This window comes from Schistocerca americana, chromosome 4 (genome assembly GCF_021461395.2).
Source record: "Schistocerca americana isolate TAMUIC-IGC-003095 chromosome 4, iqSchAmer2.1, whole genome shotgun sequence".
NCBI classification, from domain to species: domain Eukaryota; kingdom Metazoa; phylum Arthropoda; class Insecta; order Orthoptera; family Acrididae; genus Schistocerca; species Schistocerca americana.
Window position 1 is genome coordinate 397,600,886 of NC_060122.1, and position 24,863 is coordinate 397,625,748.

Genomic DNA, 24,863 nt, shown 5'->3' on the forward strand with positions numbered 1-24,863 from the left:
ATATACATTTTAACAACATTATTACAGAATAATTTTTTTGAATGATTTGGAGGTGTTTGGTTAGAGGTGTCGAGTACATGTGTTGGAATAAATACGTCAGGTGGCATGTAAATCCGATTTTGACAAGTTAAAACAGCTTAAACTTCATACTCGTTCATACAATCAGGTAAAATGTTAAAGTTGCTTAAACTTCATACTTGTTTATAACAATCAGGTGAACTGTTACACACTTTAAATACAATAATCATATTGGCTACAGCAGTAAAATTATACATAAATAACAATTTTGATTTTGATTAATAGACAGATATGAAAGTGTGTAGGCAGAAGGAGAGGAAGAGAAAGAAAGTGAGAGAGAAAGAGAGAGGGTGGAAAGAGTGGCTGTATGAGAGCAAACTTTACATGCAAGTGGTCTTAAAATTATGTCTGTTACATATAGTAGCTGCCTAGGGTTGGGGTAATACATTGGTTAATGCTTTAAAATATGCAGATAGGTGTACAATTTGTGCCAGTAGTTCATGTACATATAAGAGTTTCGAGCTGACAAGGGGTACAAGCTTTTGGTATGATGAAATATCTGTAAATGAGGTCAATCTCTTGTACTCTTGGCAGCTGTCATGGTAACATGACTGAATATTTATGGTAAATATTACAGTGCGTGTGTGTGTGTGTGTGTGTGTGTGTGTGTGTGTGTGTGTGTGTGTGTGTGTGTGTGTGTGTGCAATTTCTACAATGCTGGCAGTTGCTGAAAACAGAGGTGATACTATTGTAAATATTGCCGTTTTTGTCATTTAAGATGGATTCATGTGGTTTTGTTTGGTGTTTGTATATTTGGAGTGTTTCAAGGGTGTCTAGTTTTCTGCCTTTTGGTTGGATGTGTAGTATGCTGATACTTGTGTTGTTAACATGGTCTTTTGTTTCATGCAGGTGGGTGGCAATGGCTGATGTGTGGTATTTTTTGTTTTTTTAGTGCTACCATGTGTTCTTTGAATCTTATCTCAAATGATCTGCCTGTTTGACCTATGTAGAAGTAGTCACAGTCCAAACATTCAATTTTGTACACACCTGTGTGATGAAGTGGGTTTTGCGTGCTGATGTTGTGGAGTAACTTCTGTCCACTCTTGTTGTCTATTGTAAAGGATATGCTTATGCCTTTCCGTTTGAAGACATTGGCAATCTGATATGAAATGTTACCTAGAAAAGGTGTTTACGTGGAAGATGTTATTTTCAGTTAAGTAAGCCCTGCACCTCGGGTGCTGGAGAATCTTTTCTTGCTCCTGACATGTAGGCTGTTCTGCAAAGCAATTTGTTAAGGCAGGTCAATACTATTCCCACATAACTCGCCTCTCTTGCAGGACAGTCTATAAGGCATCGTTTCAAAAAACGCTTTTTCCCCTTATCTTCGCCCCACTGTAGCTTGGAGGCTATAAGCTCATACTGCTGATACTCATGAAGTTTGCTGTTTGTATGCCACATTTGGTTGAAATCGGTCCGCAGAGCACTAAACATGGTATGGATGTTGCAGATACTTCGCAGAATGCATCTTGTATTTAGCCTTAATACACTTCTAGGATAAACACTTTGCAGGAACAGTAATCCTCAGGCTGGCAAACGATTTGCCCATATTTTCAGAGGTGCTTTGCAAATTGCTTCTATTTAGATCAACTACGCTGAGAAAGAAAACATTTGGGAGAGACTGTCGCTAATATCTTGGGATACTGACCTGAATGAAGATCTTATACTCCAACAGAGCTAATTCCTCCATCACCCCCTTGAATCCTCTGATACACCTGCTAAACCCGCTGTGCAGAACGGGTGATTAGGATTGCGGAAAGGGCCAAATAAGGTGTTTGTGAGTTACACTTCAAAATTGAAATTTACTGTAATTTAATAACACCTTTGAACCAAAATGGCACGTAGCCGAACCTTTACAACTACGAGATTCAAAATCCAATTCTTTCACAGATAAAGGCCTCCAACTGACTTACACAAATTGATTTACGTAAAACCCAATAATTTTCTTTCTTTTTTAAACACCCATCAAAAGTACAGTATAGACAACGGAACTCAGACGCCTCCGAAGGAAGGGGGGGGGGGGGAGGGGGGGGAGGGGGCTGCCCTCGAAACATTAATTTTCACATAGGTGAGACAGTTGGTGGGCCCAACTACACTTGATCCGTCGGTAACACAACCAAGAGACAGTCCCAGACCGACCGACCAAACGACTTGCTTCCCACCAATCGGTACATAAAAACTCAAGGACCAAACTGCTACAGACGCGATTATACACAATGAAATATCTATCAAGCGGTCAAAACTACTCACCATGTTGGACAGCGACAGCAGTTGAGGAAAGGACACTGCCTGAAATCATGTTAGTGGCAAGGGCAGGTAACCGGAACACTAACCTCCACAAGACAGAAAATTCCGCTTGTGCACTTGAATTGTAGTGAACCAATATAGTTAATTCCATCAAACAGCGGCTCGATTTCACCACTACAAACACTCGGTGTTGCTCACAGTAAAAACTCCCAAACAGTAAACCACAGAAACGAACGACACAACGTGAACGGTCGTGGCTTGGGAGCTTAACACACCACTCAACTATGACGTCCTGGGTCGGTGAGCCACAAAGCTCGTAGCAATCGCACAGCTCCACACACGCTCTGACATTGCACAGGTACCACCAGCAGACCCAGCCGACTGCACCGCATGGAGATGTGCTCCCTGGTCCGCACCAACTGACCACCTACCCTCAGAATGCCGACAACATCTAAAATAGTCGTCAGTGGAAATAACGCCGACTACACACACAACCTGACATATACTTGCACGAAGATCTGAACGATACCCAACAGTTACTAAGCATGCACAAAGACAAATTGGGAGTCGATGCACGCACGCACACACACACACACACACACACACACACACACACACACACACACACAGTCGACTCATGAACGATCAGCGAGCCAAAACGCGACCGACCGACTATCCAACAAGACCGTGGCCCGGCTCAAGTGATGCGTGGCGGCAATGGTCAGGCGAGCCATGTCGACGCAGACCGCACAGCTCCAACCCGACTGCACTAGTGCAGCACTGGAACTCCCTGACTAGCAGGTCCGGACTACGCTCGAGGCGCATTCCAACTGTCTGGCAGCCCAAACTCGTGATCCGAATTCCCTTACGACAGACAACGACTGGGAAGTAATAGCAGTCCACCAAAGATACTACAAGAGAGAATATATTGATACGCGCTGCTAGCGCTGCTTATAGTCGTACAAAGCAGCAACTCAGTTACACCAGTAATTTAAATTAACGTAGTGAGGTGGAAGTACATTAAAAAAAAGGGTGTGGAATATATGATGGCGGGAACATGAGCCACGCATGGCTCATACTCCTCCCACTACTCAGTTCAGCACTCACTTATTTTATATTCTGATTGCTTTTCCTCAATAGGAAAGCATGACTGTTATTAGCATGCATTAATGTTATGTCAATGCTTGTCCCTATTATCCACGGGAACCTGATTTGCAGTTACTAATGATATTCAACAAAAAATTGCTTCATTCTTTATGTGGTATACAATACTAAATTAATTTTTACACATGGTCATGCACTCATTGCCTTTCATTGCAAGGTAAACAAAAATGCTATCTCGTTTTGACTGGTACTCCTCACTGATAACGATTTTCTATGAGTCAACTCTATAAAGAATGTGTCCTGTTCATTTTTAGAATGTACATCCAAGAAAATTTTAGAGCAAAGTTCCTTCTCATCTACTCTTAAGCTTTCAGCACATTTATGTTTACAAGAGAAAACACCACTACTTTTTGTCTTAGACAGTACTGTTGTGCCTGTGGTAATACTCATGTACTCATCACCACCTGAATGACGAATACCTTTCTTCCTTTTTGCTGTAGCAGAGTCAGTATCAGTTTCAGGGGTAAATAAAGGCATTGTAGGAATAACCTCAATACCAAAAAATTGAAACTTAGGCCTACAACAGAAAAACATGGCATAACATTAGAAACGCCAAACTAACACATTTTTAAAACGTCTAGAATAGTTTAGTTACAATGTCGATGTCTGTTACTTACTTGCCTGTAATGAAGAATATCTGAACTCATATATCCGACACAAAAAAGTCACGAGGTTTTAAGCAACTGAACAGTAGGCACGAACACCAGCTGTTAGCACAACCACAGCTTCGAGGGTTGACAAACACGAACTGGTGTATGTTCCCTTCTTAAAAGTAACGAATATCATTAAGTCCGATTAAGCTGGCACCTGAGTGGTTTTAGTTCCAATTTTATAGCTCACAATGTGCTCCATATGCTTAGAAACGTTTGGTGGAAAGAAAAAAAAAAGCTTTTTCTCCTCTTCCCTTTCTTCAAATTATCGCTGCAGTTACAGCGCATCTATGGATAGAGATATAGTTATTTGTTCACTCTTATCCCAATGTTAATGGAAATCTATGGCATGCAATCTTTTTCTGGAAAGTGGTTTGCACTACTAGCAATACTTTTGGACTATAAACTAAATAACGAAACCTAAAAACAGTAGGTTTGTGAATATAATCACATACTAATATTTGTGTATGAATACAGGTGTCTTTTATAAAAATGAGCAAAATACAGTTGCAAATATGAATGATAAATTGTAAAACACTGTCATGTTACTGGAAATATACTATCACGAAGTTATTATTTAGTGCGTAAGTGATAGTCTGAAATTTTGTATGTGCATTGTGGTGTGCGTACTGTAAGACCTACAGTACACACACCATCAGATTATTTGGCTTGTCACTCGAACGAAGTAGGCGAGTGTCAGCAATATGTCTCGTGGTCTTATTGTGGCGTGTTTATCTTCTGCGATAGACGAAGACGATAGAAATGCCACTTGCACGCTTAGAGTAGCAGATTGACGGTAACCAACTTTAAACAGAACTTGATTAATTTTCACACACATTTATTAAAATAATAACGATCATAAACCTTACTTAACTTGATTCTGGATGCTATTTACAATTGACAATCTGAAGTTCCTCTGGTCTTGGTACGTTAATCTTATTCTCACATATCTCTGATACTTGACAAAGTGTCTATACATTTCTCTTCATGGCTATGTACAGGAATATGATAATCTTATTAGGCGCAAACTGAAACTTGACTATAGACAAATGCAGACTAATGCAGACTGACTAATCTGAGGTCTGTACACTCATTATAATACCTCGTGCATTCAGGTATCACTGTGCGAGTGCGATCCGCGAGGAGAAAAGGTTCTACGTTAGCAGCAATCTCACTGGCTGCGTTACATATTAATATGGGGATTGGTGGAAGCAGAATTTGGTCCGTCTCTAAGACATCGCCATCTCGTAGTGCGGAGATGGACGAGCGCTGCGCCTGCACTGTTGTGCTTAGCGGGGTGCGCTCTAGTGGGAAAGTTGTGAACGCACTGACTACGTGGAACTATGTGCACAACATGCATCAACAAATTCGTGTAGCAGTACTGCCCAGAAAGAAAAACTACAGCAAATTTGCGTCTACGTGTAAGACAGATAAAGCCTATTGTATTTTATTGGTTTGTGATTGGGCTCCACAAGGATGACAATAATAATGTTCTGTGATCTATTAAATTTGAGAACAAGTGAGTAAGCAAAGATAGTGTTTTGAAATGCATACTGAGAAGTGGAAAAGTGAATCTGCAACGACTACGTGTATCGAGGACCAAAACTTCAACAATCGCCTAAACGTATTCTTACGATTACTTGTACATTTGGTGTGCGATAGCGTTGTTCGACAGGACGATGTGGAAATTCTGCAGCTCCCAAGAGAACTGTTTTGTTACGTTCAATCTATCTGTTTGGGTGCGTAATGTTATATAGTGATAAAGATTGCTGGGAAAGACAGAGATTGGAACATATCCACCAAATAATTGAGGACATGGGTGGCATGTGCTATTCTTGAAAAGGCTGGCACAGGCGAGTGGGGGTCTGCAACAAACCGGTCAGAAAACTGAATGTTGGTGAATGCTTATACAAAGTTTTACATTAGTTTTATTCGGAATTAAGACAATATTGCAATATTTAATTTAATTTCTTGGCCTGTTTTGGACATATGGTGCCCTTCTTCAGAAGATTATGCCTATCACATTATTTGCGAGTTCCAAAAGTAAAGTGCATCCGCACAATGCCATGGTCCCGTTGCACTTTATTATTGACATTCAAAAACATAGAGATAGGCATAACCTTCTATTGAAGGGCACTGAGTGCCCAAAATCGGTCAAGAAATTAAATTTCTTTTATGCAACTGGTTTCTTATTATTTCACTGTATACAACTACAGTTGCTGAAGATGGAAAAAATACCAATACAGAAGTCCAACAGTACGCAAATTGTTCTCAATACTACAGTCTGACAGTACGCAAATTGCTTAAGAATTGTGTGTCAATTGAGGTAGTAAATCACATATTATCATTTATCAGCCGCCAATTCCCGTTACATGTGCCAATGCGCAAGTTGTCATGAGAGAAGTGTAAGTCGTAATTGGACATTCTGCTTCCGATTTCCTTTCTTTTCCTTGTGCTTATTAGAAGATTACATTTCGTTTTCCAGCGATTCAGTCCATATTATCTGCCAGACGATGTTCTCATATCGCTCTCTTCAACAATTTGGCTTTTTCTTAATTCCTGCCACTGTCAACGAACGTAAGCTACAGCTAATGTGTTTTTCATCCTCAGTCGTTCCGCAACTTGCATCCTTTTTTTTTCTATTCTACGGTTCAGCCCCACTAGACGTATGTATGTTCATTTCTCTCCCTTAAACAAGGGCGACTTTAAGATTTTATACGAGAAATTTTATGGTTTTGAACACAGCAGTCTTTCAGCAACCGTTTATTAGTTTCAATGAGGAAATAACACAGCCAGCCGTTTGCAAATAATTGTTTAATACATTTGCCTATGTTGCGACACCCCTAATGATGTCATCATCAGAACGAAAATTTAAAAGCTTATAAAATATCACAAACAAAAACGAGTTTGACAGAAACGTTAACCAACAGGAAAAATGTTATAACATAGAAAGATTACTCACATAAAGTTACGTTGCGACAAAGCAACAGTCAAACTTTAGAGCAGACATGCTCAAGTAAAAAATTAAAGATTAAAACCGTTCGAGCCTTTGGTACATACAGCCTGCAAGTAACAAATCAGACTGAGCGCCCAATGGCTGACACAGCTGCTACGAAAACAAAATACAAGTTGCGCCACCTATCGGGCGTGGACAGAAACTAATTCCCATTTGTGATAATATAATAGAATTAATCGAATTAACCAAGGGTTCATTATAAAAAAAAACTTAAAAAAAGAGAGCTTAATGTATTTTTGAAAGTACAAAGTAGCCAAGTAAATGAAATACCATTAAGAACCAATTAATAGGCTTTACTGAAATGCCCATTACGTAAAGTACAGAGAATTGTAGAATTTGTACACAGTCTAAAAACATCTGCATGAAGGAAACTTTAGTTGTACTTATCTATATGAGATTTGAAGAAAAACGTGTTTCGGTACTAGAGACAGGATACCACAGTAAAAAAAATATAGGAACGAAAACTGCGAGCAGTGGATTAAATCCATTGACCTATGTAAGCCAAATAGTGTAGGAAACAGATTCTTTCTTTAATTGAATTTCACACAGACCAACTTTAGCTTTAAAGTAATCAGTTCTTCATCAATGTCCATATTCAGATTTTGTGAACAGTAAGTGTCAGACGCGGTTGATTTTCTTAGAATTCGTGCAGTTAGATTTCTCTGTGCATTCCTGCAGTTGAAATTTGTCACCAATAGCATTACATAAGCTATCAGCCTTACGGTCCAGTATGTCTTAAGTTCCAAACAGGAAGTCAAACGCTTAAGGTCACACAGAAAATTTAACGTAAATAAAAATCAACATTACAAATCCACTTACACTAAAACAAATTCAAACAGGTAACTTTCATTCGATCGATGAACGAAGGTACAGTTAACAGTCCTATATTAACCTCATATTATGCATGCTTATTTGTAGTTTATATGTGTCAAAGTATATGAGTGTGTCGCAGAATTTAAATTAACTTTCATAATGTTTATAGAAGCAGCATACCCAGCTGTAGCAGGGAAAAGAAGGGAACTAGCAGAAGATGCCCCGGTCGAAGCACAAAAAAACGAATATTTTCCTCCGTAAAAGACTCTGACACAGATGCCTCAATCTTCATTCAAGGAGGAAGTATGGCATGCGATCAAATTCGCACCTTTGGTGCTGAAAGTAAGTAGCAGAGAGACTGTGATGGTGATAGAGAGAGAAGACAGTTCCAATGAGAAAGAAAGAGAGGCTATACAGTGATGGTGGGAGAGAGACAATGGCACTGAAAGAGAATGAAATATGCATTAAGACAGTCACAGTGGGAGATAAAGGGAGAAGAGATATTGGTGGTCAGTGAGAGAATGGTCAGTGGTAATAAAAGCGAAGAATGAGATATGGATGGAGACAGAGGCAGTGAGAGCAAAAGGGAAAGGAGACAAAAAGAAAAACACAAGTAAGACGCCACAGAAAGAAGCTGAGACTATACATAAACTTTGGGTGTCTGGACCCTTTCAGATCGGAGAACTTTAACACATAGGTTTAAGGGATGGCACGTTTTGGATCGAAATTTTGAACATGTGCGTATAGGTGGGAAAATAAGTTGGACCTCGCAAGAATTTTTGAACTGCCGGGGTATGATGGAGACGGACATGGGGGGGGGGGGGGGGGGGGGGGGAGAAAGACGAAAGGAGGCAGTGTGAGAAAGAAGAGGGCGGTAGTTGGATATACTGTAAATCAGTCAGAGAAAAAAGAGAGAATGGGAGACGTATGTAGAAAGTGGCAGTGAGTCGGATACGCTGTATTTAGGCTTAACTACAAAGACAGACTTTGTCAAAGGATTTAGAATGTTCTGTCTTAAAGGGAAACGAATATACTAGCACGTCAATACTTTTGGTGAGGAAGCCGAATGAGTATTGAGGCAGATGGTCCCCCACTTTTCTGTCAGAGTCTTTTAAAGATAGATATAATCGCCTTTTATGCGTTTCAACAGGAGCATTTCTCCACGGGTTTAATAACACCTTACCCTTCCCAAAAAATAACTGAAGAAACTTTGCTATCAGTGTGATGAAACGTTTTAAATCTTCCACAGTCCCTATTCATCGTTTAGAACTCATCTAAATAAACACACGCTCGGTGGTTGGTCAGTGACCCTAGGACACAGCCATTGGACTTTGTTACGCTATTGGAAATATGTCCAACTTATGTATTAGCTATAGGTTGTTACATCGCTACGAATGGAACTCTGAGACACTGTAAAGTCTAAAATTTTGAAAGCCTCCAAGTTTCTGGTAATCAGTACATTATTAAAATGAATTTTCTTTCACTTCAAGTTTTAGTGATCTCAGACGCCACACTTCCACTCCGTAGATGTCGGTAGAAGTCGATATAAGTTGTCGGTCCTAAGTTAAGTAAGCTTAGACCTCAGTGGAGCGTGAGGCGCGGAGAAAGTAGGGACGAGAACTTTGTCGCCATGTCGAGGAGGGACGTAAGAGGGGGAATATTATCTGTCTGCTACACAATGATGCCACTTTGGCCACGTGTGTGCGCTGATAATCAGCAAGCATGGTGTGAATAACACACAGATGTAATGAAGTTACATGTAAGGAAATCATTGAGTTTTTCGTAGTCAAACTCACTCGTTACGTTACTGTTTTCAGTTGACACGCACAACACGCTTTCACCGAGCTACTGTGGTATTGCAGCTGTTAGATCACTGAAGCTGGCAGCAGTCATAAACATAAGGCAGTCAAAACAGTTTACCGACAAGCAGAGAGCCGAAGCTCAACTTACAATCGATAACCTAAAACCATCAAGGCACTTCCCGCTGCTGCCAAACTTCGCAAACTATCAGCTCAAAAGGCAAAAGTTAATCTCATTTTCATTACAACTAATAACTGCAGTTATTCCAGCGTCAGCGACGTTACTCCCATGTCTACGTCCATGACTGAACTGAACATTGAAATCGAAATCTTTCCAAAGAAGTGAAAGATGATTTTCATATCAAGAACTTCTACGAAATTTATGATTATAGATTTCGAGATCTTCAAATCTAAGTGTGTAGTACTTGTGAACAACTAACTGCAAGGATAAAACGTTGAAATCTGAACGAAAATGCAAAGTGAGCTGCTATCGCCTAAAAGATCATTCATAATCTTTGGGCTCAAAAGTTTTATAACAAAGAAAAAGAAATAAAAAGTTTTTATTCTAAAGCCCCATTTGCATTTTCTTAAATGCCACCCGACCCCCTTTACCAAAATTGCGTCTTCAGGAAATGTTCTATCTTAAGCAAATCTGGTTATATGTATACTACATACACTAGCATGTAGCCTGCTGTGGTTCAAAATAAACAACATGGACCCTGAAATTAAAGTACTTCACCTTTTCAGTAGCGACCGCAGAGGTCAAAATCGCAACAACAATTTAATGTGCTTCCTGTTTGCTACTTAGCGATTTACAAAGATTCATCAATACTTCCCATTGCGAAGGCACTGCTTTCTTCCATGTGATCATAGTTTTGGGACTGAGAAAAGGAAAATCAGACGACTAGACAGAATTTACAACACAACAATATATTCATTTGATTCAATCCTCAAGGAAGACAAGATTCAGTGTTACTCAAATCTCTGCTCAAAGTATCCTTTATGTCAAGAACTAGTAGCCTAAAAAATATTCATTGATGATGTGGTGAAATACTCTTTTTTTTGCTGCAAACGAAAGCGAGAGTGCCTCACATTCCAACGGAATTGGAATATAATGGAAAAATTTTGATCACGACAAGAAGTTACAGGATGTACGCAAGATTGTTACATTCATCCAAAATGGGTACAGGCCATTTTATAAGGAGGTACTGATGAAACCAACAACAGCTACTGCAGGGGACGGTGAAAGCGAGGGACAGTAATGATTTTCAGAGTATATTTCATAGATAATGCTTTGAGGACCTGTGAGTACTATATATCAATTGCACATGTTTTATGAATGTTTTGTGGAATTATACCTATTTATGATGTTATTAAAAGTTTTAATGGCAGATTCGTAATCAGTTTGAAGACAAGAACAAATCTTAGCTTTTTAAGATCGTGATGTCTCATTCAAGAGAATTCAGTTCCCAAGGTACTGAAATAGGAGTTCAGTGTGAAGAATCTCATAGAATTGGTTGAGACAAAATTAAAAGTAAAAGCAGAAGAAACATTTCCTCTGTTTTCCCACGAAAGGGGCTTTTGGATCCGTTCCCTTCTTCGAACTGCCAATCAAACTGCAAATCACCGATTCAACAAACTTGTCTAGGATATTACAAAAACTTATGAGTCGAGGGGGCCAATATGTGGGCGATTGTCTCCCTGTAAAAGTGCCGGCTGCATAACATTATCGTATTTGTGGTAAGTCATTAGCTATTTGCAAACAACAAAAATACTTCTTGAGCGACTTAAGAGTCTATAGAGGAAGCTGACTCAGTGGCGGAAATATCAGTCTTTTTGCGCAAGAATGTATGAAAGATTTACCACATAACTGTTTCATGATAAAAGTCTATGTCATTAATACAAAAAATAAGTAAATTGTAATACAAAATATCATATTTTAAAAACTTTTTAAAATTATATGTTTCAACTTAACTGTTCTCAAAGCCGGACACACAGTACGTCAAAATTAACATAGCAAATGTGAGCACAACAATAAAAATCAAGTAGTACAATAATATCCACGTTATCGAAGGCGTATAGCAATTCATTTCTCTCTGTTGAAACCTTACACTCTTTGAAGGCTGGTCGAGTGGGCACACAGTAAGCAAAGAATTGGAGTGCCGCTTCATGAAATCCTGAAAAAATTGATTGCTTATAGTGTTCTTGTTCTTGAACTGAACTATAGGAGTTTCGCTTAAAAAAAATAGTTTAATGAATTCTATTTTACACAAGGATAGAAAACAGTCGTCTAAATGTCTGAGGTATTTGATTAGATAATCTTCCAATTGATCACTGAAAACATTTGTAAATCTGTCCGAGGAAGCTACTGCTGTCGTACAACACTCTCTTTCCAGGTAATACTTCCTCGACGTTGTCACCCTATCTCATTTTGATTTCTTTGAAGCTGCCATTGTCATAATAATGCTACATCAGTGGGTTTCCCTTTATAATTTATTTTCTGTCTAAGCGAATACAGACACGTTTCGCCGACAACACCATCTTATATTTAATCCACTCACATTTAAATGAAGATTATAATAACTTCGTTAAACTTTCCAGATGAGGGTCCTAAATTCGTATGAAGATTATCTGCGGAGCACTAGTGAGAATAGATGTTCACATACGAACGCATTTCTCATCACCGGAAGGTGGCGTAGATTATATGAACAATGTTGTTCTTGTTAGTCTAGTAATTGTATCTCTGATGAATGAATTAAAAAAAAATGTATAGAAAAATTATTTGAAATTGCTGATTGTGAAGTTTCTGCAGCGTATCTTCGTTTATAATCAGTTGCGAGTTTTCGGAAATTATAATGGTCGTGTGAAATATTCAGCAATGTTAGCGACATTTCTTTCTCGAGTGAGATTCACACGAAAAAATCTCATCGTGCCAAATCGGCCTCCGCGCGATGCTTATGGTGTTCAGAATTTCTGTGTTTCCAGTGCCTCTACGATCGGTATCATCTAAGGGAATGCACCAGATCTTCCTGTAGAATAAACATAAGAACCAAATACAAGAATTAAGGTTGATATAAGAATAAAATATAAGATATGAGCACTGAAGAAGATTGTAACGCCTGAGAATACCATAACCACGAATACTACATAATAAACGCTTGACACTTATTGTGAAACGTTGTTGTAATTTTACAATTGATATAGTGCACATATATCCCCTAACTTGATAAGAAACATTTGTGTGGGAGCCTATGGACATGGTTGTATAAATGAAAAATAAAATAAAATAAATAAAAGCAAAAATCGTGTTTCGAACATGGGACTCTAAAATGACCATGATGCTGGCCACTACACCACCAGTTGGGATGAGCGTATTGTGCGCTAAAAGTCGCCAGTATTCCGATGTTTCTGGGAAATCGGGTTATGGCACTTGCGTGATCTCCTCGTGATTTCTTTCCGTCACTAAAGCAACCTGTTCTATAGCACTTGTTACCATATGTCCAATTGTGGTCAACGCACTTCCGTATCTGTTTCACAGCATTATCCACTACTTATCATAAAGGACATAGTGAAATTCTGGTATTACATCTCGATGAGGTTTACAGACATTTAATTTTACCCAAATATAAAGCTTTTAAAGGAATAATCTAGGCATCGCGAAGAGCATTCTGTCATCCTGGAAAGTGACTGTCATGCTACTCTTTGAGAGTCTCTTTCCATTCTAGCTCTTCGCAGAAACTTCGGAGAAACACGTTTCTGTGTTAACATACTTCTCTTTTAACCCACTTTCTGTTAGTATCAGCTGCTGCTTTAAATTTTTTTATGCGTTCCGCGGAGCAGCAGAGACTCGAAATCCGTCGATACTGCACAACTAAGATACATTATACTCTAACTTTTTTGATACGTGAACATATTTCAATAGTTTTTTATACCGGAAATGGTTGGTAAACTTTAATGAATTTGAAGTAAATCTGCCATATACACACATCTACGCATGTATAAAACGCTCTCATTGGTACGCCACCTTGCATAGTTAGTCGTACCCTTCGTCTTGGATGATAATGATTGTCCATTTGTTAATACCAGTACTCTTAAACCAACCACGGAGGAGTGGCGGTTTCGTATCCCACGACACTTTCGTCTGATTAGATGACTGAAAAAGATTTCACTACCTGATGGCAAAAAGCGTATATATTAGAAAACCAACTCGACGCGGCAAAGGCTCAACAAGTCGTTGAAGTCCACTGCAGAAATATTGAGCCATCATTATTTATGTATCATAAATGTTCGACGAGATTCATGCCTGGCTATCTGCGTGACCAAACGTCCATAACCTTGACCAAACGAATCTCAAAAAAACTGTGCCTCAGTGACATGGCGCATTGTAATCCATCAAAATTCCATCATTGTTTGGGAACATGAAGTCCATAAAAGGCTGCAAATGGTCTCCATGTAGTCGAACATAATCAATTACAGTCAGTGATCCATTGAGTTGAAGCAGAGAACCCATTCCATTCCATGTTAACACAGTCCGCAAACCATTATGGAACCACCACCATCTTGCACAGTGCCTTGTTGACAACTTGGGTTCATGATTTCGCAGGGTTTACACTACAGTCGACCCCTGTCATCGGCTCTTACCAACTGAAAGCGGGACTCATCTGACGAGACCACGGTTTTCCAGTCGTCTAGGGTCCAACCGATATGGTCACGAGTCCAGGAGAGGTGCTGCAGGCGATGTAGTGCTGTCAGCAAAGGCACTTCCGTCGGTCGTCTGCTGCGGTAGCATTAACTCCAAATTTCGAAGCACTGGCTTAACGGATACATTTGTCATACGTCATACACTGATTTCTGCTGTTATTTCACTCAGTATTGCTTGTGTGTTAGCACTGACAAGTCCACACAAATGCCGCAGCTCTCGGTCGTTAAGTGAAAGCTATCGGACATTGTGTCGTATATGGCCAGAGGAAATTCCTGAAATTTGATATTCTTGGCACGTTCATGAGACTGTGGTTCTACGAATATTGAATTCCCTAACGATTTCCGAAATGGAGTGTCCATGTGTCTAGCTCGAACTACCATTCCGCGTGCAAACTCTGTTAATTACCGTTGTACGCTAATTATCACGTCGGAAATATTTCTACATGAATCACCTGAGTACAAATGACAACTTGCCAAAGCACTGCTCTTTTATACCTTGGGTGAGAGACACTACCAGTATCTGTACATGCGCATATCGCTTTCCCACGAATTTTGTCTCCCCTGTGTATTGTATTTCAACAGGTAGCTGAAAATGAGTATGAATTTCTACGACAAATTCTTAAAGTCAAATTTGATTTGAACTTGTTTCTTTAAGAGTCGATTCCCAGATTTTCATCATTTTTGACGTTTGAAGGCGGTTCGCATTACATTTTTCCTCACAACTTTAATACTACGAAGATACTAGGTTTTTAACAGTGATTTTAAGGAAGCTGTGTATGTTTCAATGTAATCTGACCTCATCTCTTTCATATCTGGCCACTCTATAGGCTGATGTGAAAGCAGATATTCCGATGAACGGAACAGGATATGCAAACATGTAACTTTTCGCAGGGCATCCAACCATAGAGAGGGAAAAATAATTTAAACAGCTACATATTTCGCGCAGAGGTACAATCATTCTGGCATAATGAAAGCTTTCCCGCAGATTAATGGAATACATCCACATTTATCTCTGCAAATGTAACCAGATTTAAAGGAACTTGTCCATCGAAAATTTCGCTTTCCATTAGTTTCATTTAGCTTTTGTACTTCGTTGCTGAAATCAGAATTTGTTAAAATACGTAATTTTACCTAAACACCACTGTATAACGCTCGTATTTGCATTACTCGTCGCCCACATTGAAATATTATCGTTTTTAAGCACCAACATTCCGTGGTCTCTCGCCATACCAAAGTAACCAAATGAAATTGTCATCCTGAATTTTGAAGCAACTACATATTGAAGCTCATACGTGGAAAAGTGAATGTATGAGATAACTAGATAATAACTACAATGAGTCACAAACACAGAAGTGCAAGGCTATACACAAATTGGTGTCATATAGTAGGTGTGGATTCCCACAGGAAACTTTCAGAATAGTATCTTCTTAAATCTGTTAAACGGAGAAAAAATTGAAGAGATATTCGTCAGTCAGTCCGATGTTTGACCGTTATGAACTGCTGACTATTCCTAACATAAAGAATAGAAATGTAATTACAGAGATAATGAAAAGATAATTTTGAACGATAAGTGAAATTATACTTGAGAAGCAATTCTAATATTATAATTAACAACTAAAGAAACATGCAGACAAAAAACTCGGGAAAGGCTGCATTCAATTCTAAGACGTACTGTGAAAATTTACAATTTTTATATTTATAAAACAGTGGAATAAGTGATGGTGACATTCAGAGAAATAGAAGCTCTGGTAAAAAGAGAAATATGACAAAAAATGTGGAATGTAGCAGTAAATTATATGACTGAATAAAGAGCCAAGTGAAGAGCCTGTGGTCCTAGCTGCCCGTCTTGATCGCTATTTATACTTTATGTTTTAAAAATATACACCTTAACGTGTTTAGGTCGCACTGATCATCAGAATCTGTCGGACAAACACACCAAATGACAAGTAATTTTTCTATCAAAACTACAATAATAGATTTATAGAACATACTTAAAAACTCGATACACTGTATCTCGCGAATTCTCATTGTAATATCCGCGACACTATGTTCTAGCCACAAGATGTTAAAATGAACTAAGTGTACAAACTTCAACAAATATTATCGATACTACGTATAAAAAAGACTTTATCGTGTAAAAATGACGATAATTATTTCATTATTTCTGTAATAATTTAATTTCTATGTGAATTAAAACTGTTATCAGAGAACTACACTGATAGACAACGACGACTATAATCTTTTTTGGTTATTTGTGATAACTGTGGTTCAATTGTTCTTCCTGTTCTAACCGATGAACTGTTGGGACGTGAGACGTGTGGAGGTCTGTAAAAGAGGAAAATCCTGTAACTGTAAACATATTGTTAATTATTATTTGAAAAATAGAGTCGCTACTGTCTAGACGTGGATTTGTATTTATTTTAATTGAAATCCAATGTACGTAATGCTTTTAAGATTTAATTTTCAGCTTCGCAATTAGGAGCGCCCTACAAACTTACAGCGGAGTTTACTAGTAGCTGGTATAAAAAATATAAAACATTTTTAATTGAGAATAATTTTAAATGCTAAAGAATAGAGAACAAAACGCTTAAAGACTTTTATCTAAATATATTGAAACACGTATGTAACGTAGCAGCGATGGTGAAGCATGATAAAATCTTTGACCAGAGAGCCTTTTATCGTGGTTAGTCTGCGCTTGACCGCGCGAGAGTTGCGAGCAGCACTCTGTCGGTAGCAGTAGCTCAGTTCAGTTGCGTCCAGTAGTCAGTCAGTAGTCGTCGTGCAGTACAGTTGCGAGCAGTCTGTCAGTGGGCAGTCTGTGAGCAGAGCAGTATGTCGGTAGTAGCAGTCGAGTGTGTTGTGTGTGAGTAGTCGGCGGGCGTCGACATGGCATTCTGGTCAAGATTCAGGACGAGGTATATTATTTTTTAAACAAGGTAATGAATCAGCAATGCCCTTAGCTAATAATGTAAATTAATTGTAACTAATTTGTGCAATAATCGCCCCAATAATAATTTTGATTTCAATGCAATTTTTACAAAAGAACCTTTTAATTGAACCAACGATCTCCTTCCATTTCCTTTAAAGAACAGTTTCAGTTAAATTTAAAAAAAAAAATATTATTTGCAATGCATTTCCTCCAAGCCGTGGCCAACAATAAGAGCAGAAATTTGACATGCAGTTATACTGAGGTAAGAAATTAATTCTGATTTTTTTGCACAGGGCCAAAGACCGACATTTCGGTCCAATTGAGTTATCAATATCACTGAGATTTTCTTATCACTGAATTGACTTTCATTGTTTTTGTGAGGAACTTATACTTGAGTCAGATTGCGATTCTCATTTTTTATTGTCATTAAATTTAATTGCTAGGGAAGTTACGTTTGGCTCTCATTTCTATTAAATATTGTCTTATAAAATTACGGTGGGGAGGTTACACTTGGCGACACCCAGTCCAGGATCGTATTTCGTTGAGAGTCTTTTGAAAAACAGTCAGATATCTGCTCTTATTTGCTTAGATATAATTAGGATTTGGCGCAACGCTTTTACTAATTTTGTGACTTTCTTTCCACAGATCAACGGCAATTCGTTGCTCTGTTGTATTTCTGTTTGTTGCCTTTTGCATTTGTGCTTATTTGTTTTGTGAATAATTGTGACCATTGTGAAAATGCCGCGAAAGACTGTGAATAGTGTATCGCGAAGTATTGTGAATGAAATTACCGACTTAAACAACGTGACCGATAGTAATTGTGACACGCAGTGTAATGATGACAATCCTGCGTTCACTACTTCTGTTAATTTCACGACAATTGATGACGCGGGACGCTCTATTGTAATGAGCGCTGCCCAGCTTAATACACCCGGTTTGGAAAATTCAAATAAAGTACAGACAAATTTTTCTAATGAAAATGGACAATGTACTGAAAATACGACGGATTCATTTAATTCCGAAATAGTGACTGACAATGTACACTTGAGTGACAAACGTTTTTGTAAATTACAGAATGACCAAATGGTCACACAAAACATGACAATTGCAGGTACATCACTAAACAGCACAGAGAATAGAAATGCTAATTTTGACTTTGAACTAATTATGGCAAGATTGCTACAACAACAACTTGAGGATCTCAAACAATCTTTTAGTGAAATTTTCAAACAACAGAGTGAAGATAACAAACAATTTTGTGAAAGTATTAAACAGCTGAAAGAAAAACACGACAACTTTAACGAACAGAACAAACAAGTTAGTGAACAGATTACAACGGTTACCGTGGAATGTCATGACGCTAAAGTACAATTACGTGAGGATACTAAGACTTGTGCTAATAACAGTAATGAAGAAGTTGGCACTGTTGCACAAGAATTAAGTAGCACACGTGTAGGCACAACAGAATCACATAAAGACAAAATTAATGCAGTCACTGAACAATGCCCTAAAAACGCAATACAGATACGCGACGAGTTTAATTTAAAGTCACTGGAAGTTTCACACACTGTGAATACGGAAGTTGTTAATAAAAGTGAACGACACAACAACCAAATTGACGAAAGTATTACAGTAACAGAATTAACAATTATTTCAGTCACCAATACGTCACAGAACCCGCCACGTTGCGAGCATTTGTCAGAGTCACGCAGCGTGTATAATGTGAACAATTTACAGAGACTACGCGAATTAAAATCCGAAAAGCCACGCGACTTAAAATCTGAAAAGCTACGCAACTTGAAATCCGAAATGACACAGACGAACAGATTCACACACAAACCTGAACGTGTTCTCAAACTGAGTGACGAGAACGTTGATTATAAGCAATTTCCATTTGTAAGAAAATGTAAAGAATTTAATAATGACAGAACACAGGTACACGCTTTGAGCTGTATACGACAATTTGTTTTTATGCTTTCACCGCTATTGCCTGTAATGCGGAAGCTAGCTTTGAACCTGAGGCGACAATTTGCTATTGTACTTTCAACAACATTACCTGTAATGCAGAAACTGGAACTAGCAAGAATACAGCGATTTACTTTTGGAATTTTACTGCTATTGCTTGCAACGCAAAAGCTAAAATTTATTTGCAGTGCGTAATAGACCTCAGGGGATTCATTACGCTTTAATGAATATGTGCCGTAGCGAGCATAGGGCCCCGAGCTGTAGTAGTGCTATTTCATCTTTAGTTTTCTGCAGTGCTGCCTTCTCTTCTACTATCCTTTATATCTACCAAAACTGCTCTTTAACTATTGCTCTATCTAGAATTAAGAATATGTACCGAAAACCCGATGTGACAAATTTTTACCGAAAAAGACAATTTTATTAAGCGCTCCCGTAATGACAACTACCGCCGTAATTTTGATAACAGATAAAATCATAATCATCAGTATGTATAAAATTTTGAGCAATCGGAACCACATTTTGATAACAATAGATGTTTTTCACTACAACAGCATGAAAGTCAGCCGCTTAGCATACCTAACCAACAATGCAGTCTACAAGGTCAACCAAACTTTAATGTTTCGCCGCGTGCACGTATAGTCTCAGATCGAACAAATAGTAACGCACAGCAGCAAAGGAATAACTACGTATAGAAACACACTATTTCAGTTCCTATCGCACTACACTGTATAGAAGTGACTATCATGACAGACGTAAAAAAATAACGAGCACAATTTTCAGCGTACATTTAATAACAGTCGATCTTATGAGCAGCAACAACATCAGCAACAACACATTATCATGAATGATCCAGACAATAGGTGTCATCCATAGCGTAATACGTCAGTAAGAAGTAATAGAACTGTTCAAATATTAGAAATGCCACAGCATCCTCCTGATAACAATAACACGTCAGATAGAATCTGACTAGATACTGTACAGGACGCATCTTCCAATAACACAAGCACTACCTTTGACACGCAAAATGTTGTTCACGAAAATGTAATTACCTTTGACGACATACGAGACACTCTTTTGCAGGAAAGACCTTTTGTTCAGAAAACTATTTCACATCCTGTTATCGAAATTAAAATTGGTTCATCGAAATTCTCAGCAGTGGTTGATTCCGGATCACCTATATCAGTAATAAATGAAGAAACTTTTAACGAGTGCAACAAAGAGAATACGTATCCTACATTACCATTAGGCAAAACGAAAGTGAAAGGAGCAGTACCGAGTAAAGGAGTAGACGTTAAATTACAGACGCATTTATCATTTTGTATCGCAGGTCACACATTTCACTCAAATTTTTGGATTGTTCCTTCATTGACGACAGACGTAATTTTAGGTACTAATTTTCTGGTACAACACGACGCAGTTATTGATTTTCAAAATTCTTATTTAATGTTAAAGGATGAAAATGTACAACTTGCTTTAGAATTTCAGCACTCACGATCTGCGGAAGAACAAACAATTAACCGCACAGAGGTCATTTCCGCAACACGTAACATAGACTGTAATTCCACATTGTTCACAGATACGTACGTACACAACTATAATACTCCAGACGAAACTGACTACGACGTAATGCAGATGATTTCCGATGAAGTTAAACAAAGCAGTGCAACTACAGACAACGAACGAACGCAATTACACAAAATTCTTTTAGAACAATCTCCAGTTTTCGACAACATTCCTGGTACTATGTCCGGCTTTATGCATGAATTTCAAGTGAAACAGCACGACACATTTAAAGCTGAGCATTATCCTATTCCGTATATTCATAGAGAACAAGTTAAAAAAGAATTGCAGGATATGCTCGACCAAGGAATTATTGAACCAGCAGTTAGTCCGTACATAAACCCGCTGCATATTGTTAAGAAAAAAGATGGCTCACTTCGCCTCGTACTTGATTCACGTCACATTAATGACATTATTATTAATGAAACAGATCGACCACAGACACTAGAGGAACTTCTACAGAACTTTCACGGTACTGCTATTTATTCGACATTAGATTTGAAATCGGGATTTTGGCAAATTCAACTTCATCCGAATTGCAGAAAATATACAGCTTTTCTTTGTTTTGGCGACTGTTATCAGTTTTGCAAATTACCGTTCGGCTTAACTATTTCTTCGGCAGCTTTTATTCGCGGTTTGAACACAATACTTCCGACAGAACTTAATGACAGAATTACGACGTATGTAGACGACATTCTTATCGCAGAAGCTAACTGGTCTGAACACAATCTGATTCTTGAACAACTGTTACAAACTTTTCATGCACAAGGACTTACAGTTAATCTTAGTAAATCGCACTTTGGCAAAACGTCTATAAAATTTCTTGGACACGTCATTTCAGCAGAAGGCATTGCGCCAGATCCGAAAAAACTTCAAGCTCTACGTGACATTACTGTTCCTACGACGAAGAAGCAATTACGCAGTTTTTTGGGCTTAATTAACTTTTTTCGTAAATTTATTCATCACTGCGCTTTAGACACACCCAGGTTATGCCAATTAACAGGTAAAAACAGTATTTGGTCTTGGGATAAGCAAGCACATTCTGAATTCATGAACCTGAAACATGCTCTGTTGAATGCACCACTTTTATCGGACCCAGATCTTACTAGAAATTTTTCCATTGCCACCGACAGTTCCAACACCCCTTTAGCCGTACACATTTTCCAGGAAATTGAAGAAGATGGTTCAATAGTAATTAAAAACATCGCATTTGCAAGCCGCATTCTGTCACCTGCTGAACGAAATTATTCTGTTACAGAACTTGAAACATTATGTGTTGTATGGGCTTTCACGAGATTTAGGCACTTTCTTTATGGCAGACATACCACCGTTTACACAGACCACAGAGCGATACAATTTTTACTTTCGGCTAAATTCACTCACGACAGATTAAGCAGATGGAAACTTTATTTACAGGAATTTAATTTTACAATAGTTCACATTCCCGGCACACAAAATGTTATAGCAGACGCACTATCGCGTTCTCTCAGCAACAATCAGCAAGACGTAGCAACCAACTTCCGCAAAGCAAATTTCAGCGTTATGTACATCCAACAAGTAGCATTTGAAAATTTTATTTCATCGTCATTACAGGATATAGCAAAGGAGCAAAATAAGGACAACGTGTGGAAAGAAATTAAACACCTTTGGCAAGATAAGAATAATGTTACGATTAGGAACCACTACACTGTACGCAATGACATTCTGTTTCGCCGCTTTCATCCTGACAGCAACAATTTGTTATTATGCATTCCTGACGAACTGGTTAACAAATTAATCTGGTACACTCATTTAAGTTACGCACATTACGGAGCACGAAAATGTTTTCTTATACTGAGACAGAACTGTTATTTTACCAACATGGAAAAACGTATACGACGAGTTTTAGCGTCTTGTAAAATTTGCCAGAAAGCTAAGTCAGACACCACTGCACATATTCCTCCTTTATATCCCATTGTACCTGTTAAATTAAAACATATGGCCGCTGTAGACATTTTTGGTCCAATTCCGAGAACTAACAGAGGTTTTTGCTACATCTTTGTCGCTGTTGAACTCACTTCAAAAATTTGTTACTTTCACTCCGTTACGCAAAGCTACTGCTAAAACTGTTTCGAAAGCATTTGTAAAACATTTTCTATTTCATGTAGGGCATGTGATGAAAGTAATTTCTGACAATGGACCACAATTTCGTTCTGGCATATGGACACGCATGTTACGAGCTAGAAACATTTCTCCGATCTATATATCCAAGTACCATGCTTCTTCGAACCCCTGTGAAAGATTAATGAAAGAAATTGGTAAGCTGTGCCGAATATACTGCCACAAAAGACATATTGATTGGGATACACACATACTCTCATTCCAAGATGTAATTAATTCCATTCCAAATGAATCCACTATGCTATCTCCGTCTGTTATACTGAAAAACGTTGAACCACCAAGCAAAATTAAAGAATTAGTGAACTCCCCCAAATGTCGTCGACTAAGACACCACGAAATAATTGACATTGCGCTGAACAACATCAAACGTGCCGCAGAGCGCCGGAGAAGACAGCAAAAACAGGTTTGTACACGCCGCGACTTTCACGTTGGACAGAAGATATTAGTGCGTACACACTATTTATCCAGCAAATTAAAAGGTAAGTGCAGTAAATTTGAACTTCTATACGCAGGTCCATATCGGATTCGCAGCATTCCTCATCCCAATGTTGTACACGTCGAAACTTTAAGAACCAGAAAATCGAAAGGCAACCACCATTGGTCAAATATTAAACCCTTTATTGAATGAAGACACTTTATGATTCGACACACTATGATGCCATTTACTAATTTTTTTATGACCACTTATGCAATTATATTCACATGACTAATTACTGATGATTATCGTATTTTTTTTTGGCAAGTGCCCGACAAGGTAAGGTTAGCAGGTCGCTTTTCTTGTCGTTGAACATCAGACCGTGCACATTTTCCATTTTTTTTGTGTATATGATTGTATTCCAGTTTTGTTTATATGCACTGTGAAATAGTTAAGGTATAACACACCAGTTGATTTTGACATTCTTTTTGCCCTATGACTTCTCAAGATCGTGACTGTTTTACATTTTTTGCCGCTGCATTGTGATATTCTGTGTACATTTTTGCATCTGAACACTGTCAATGTCTTTGACATATTACGTTTTCTGTCATGTTATGCTGTATGCTTAATTATGTCACCATAAACCAGTCATTATTTAGTGGGTATATGACTTAAATGCAAGACATTAATCTTTGTTCATCAATTTCAGAAAGAAATGATGCGTGTAAGAAATAAATTCAACAGAAATGGGAATTTCATCTAGGGAATAAACGAAAGAAGATGCAATAACTTTATGAGGAAGAGTAAATGGATCAGGATTAACAAGCATTAACAAGAATATACTATACTCATCGTAGAATAGCAGTCTTAACTAATTTTTTCTTTCAGAATACAAGGCGATTGATGCAGGCTGTCAGACAGAACTACACATCTTAGTTTTAGTGATGAAATATGCTAGAGATAAGGAATAGTTGTATAATGAGTAATGAAGTGATTTTTTTTTGCAGATGATAATGAATGCTGATGAATAATGGTGAAGGATATGCTGTTATGAATAATGAAGTTTTTCTTTACAGGTGATGATAATAATGAAGTTATGATAATATGGATAATGAAGTGATGGATAATGAAGTTTTTTCTTTACAGATGAGGATAATGTTGAAGTTATGTATTTATGCTATGTAGTTATTTAAGTATTTGTTGCAGTTTGCTTTGACAGCAGGTGTTATATTGCATAGTAGGATGACGGAAAGTTTTGGAAAGGACAGCTATGGAACACATTTTTATACAGATTTCACTACCTGTTAATTCGAAGTTCACTACTTTTCAGCATAGTATGTGTTTCTTCTTTCAGGTCAATAATCCATTT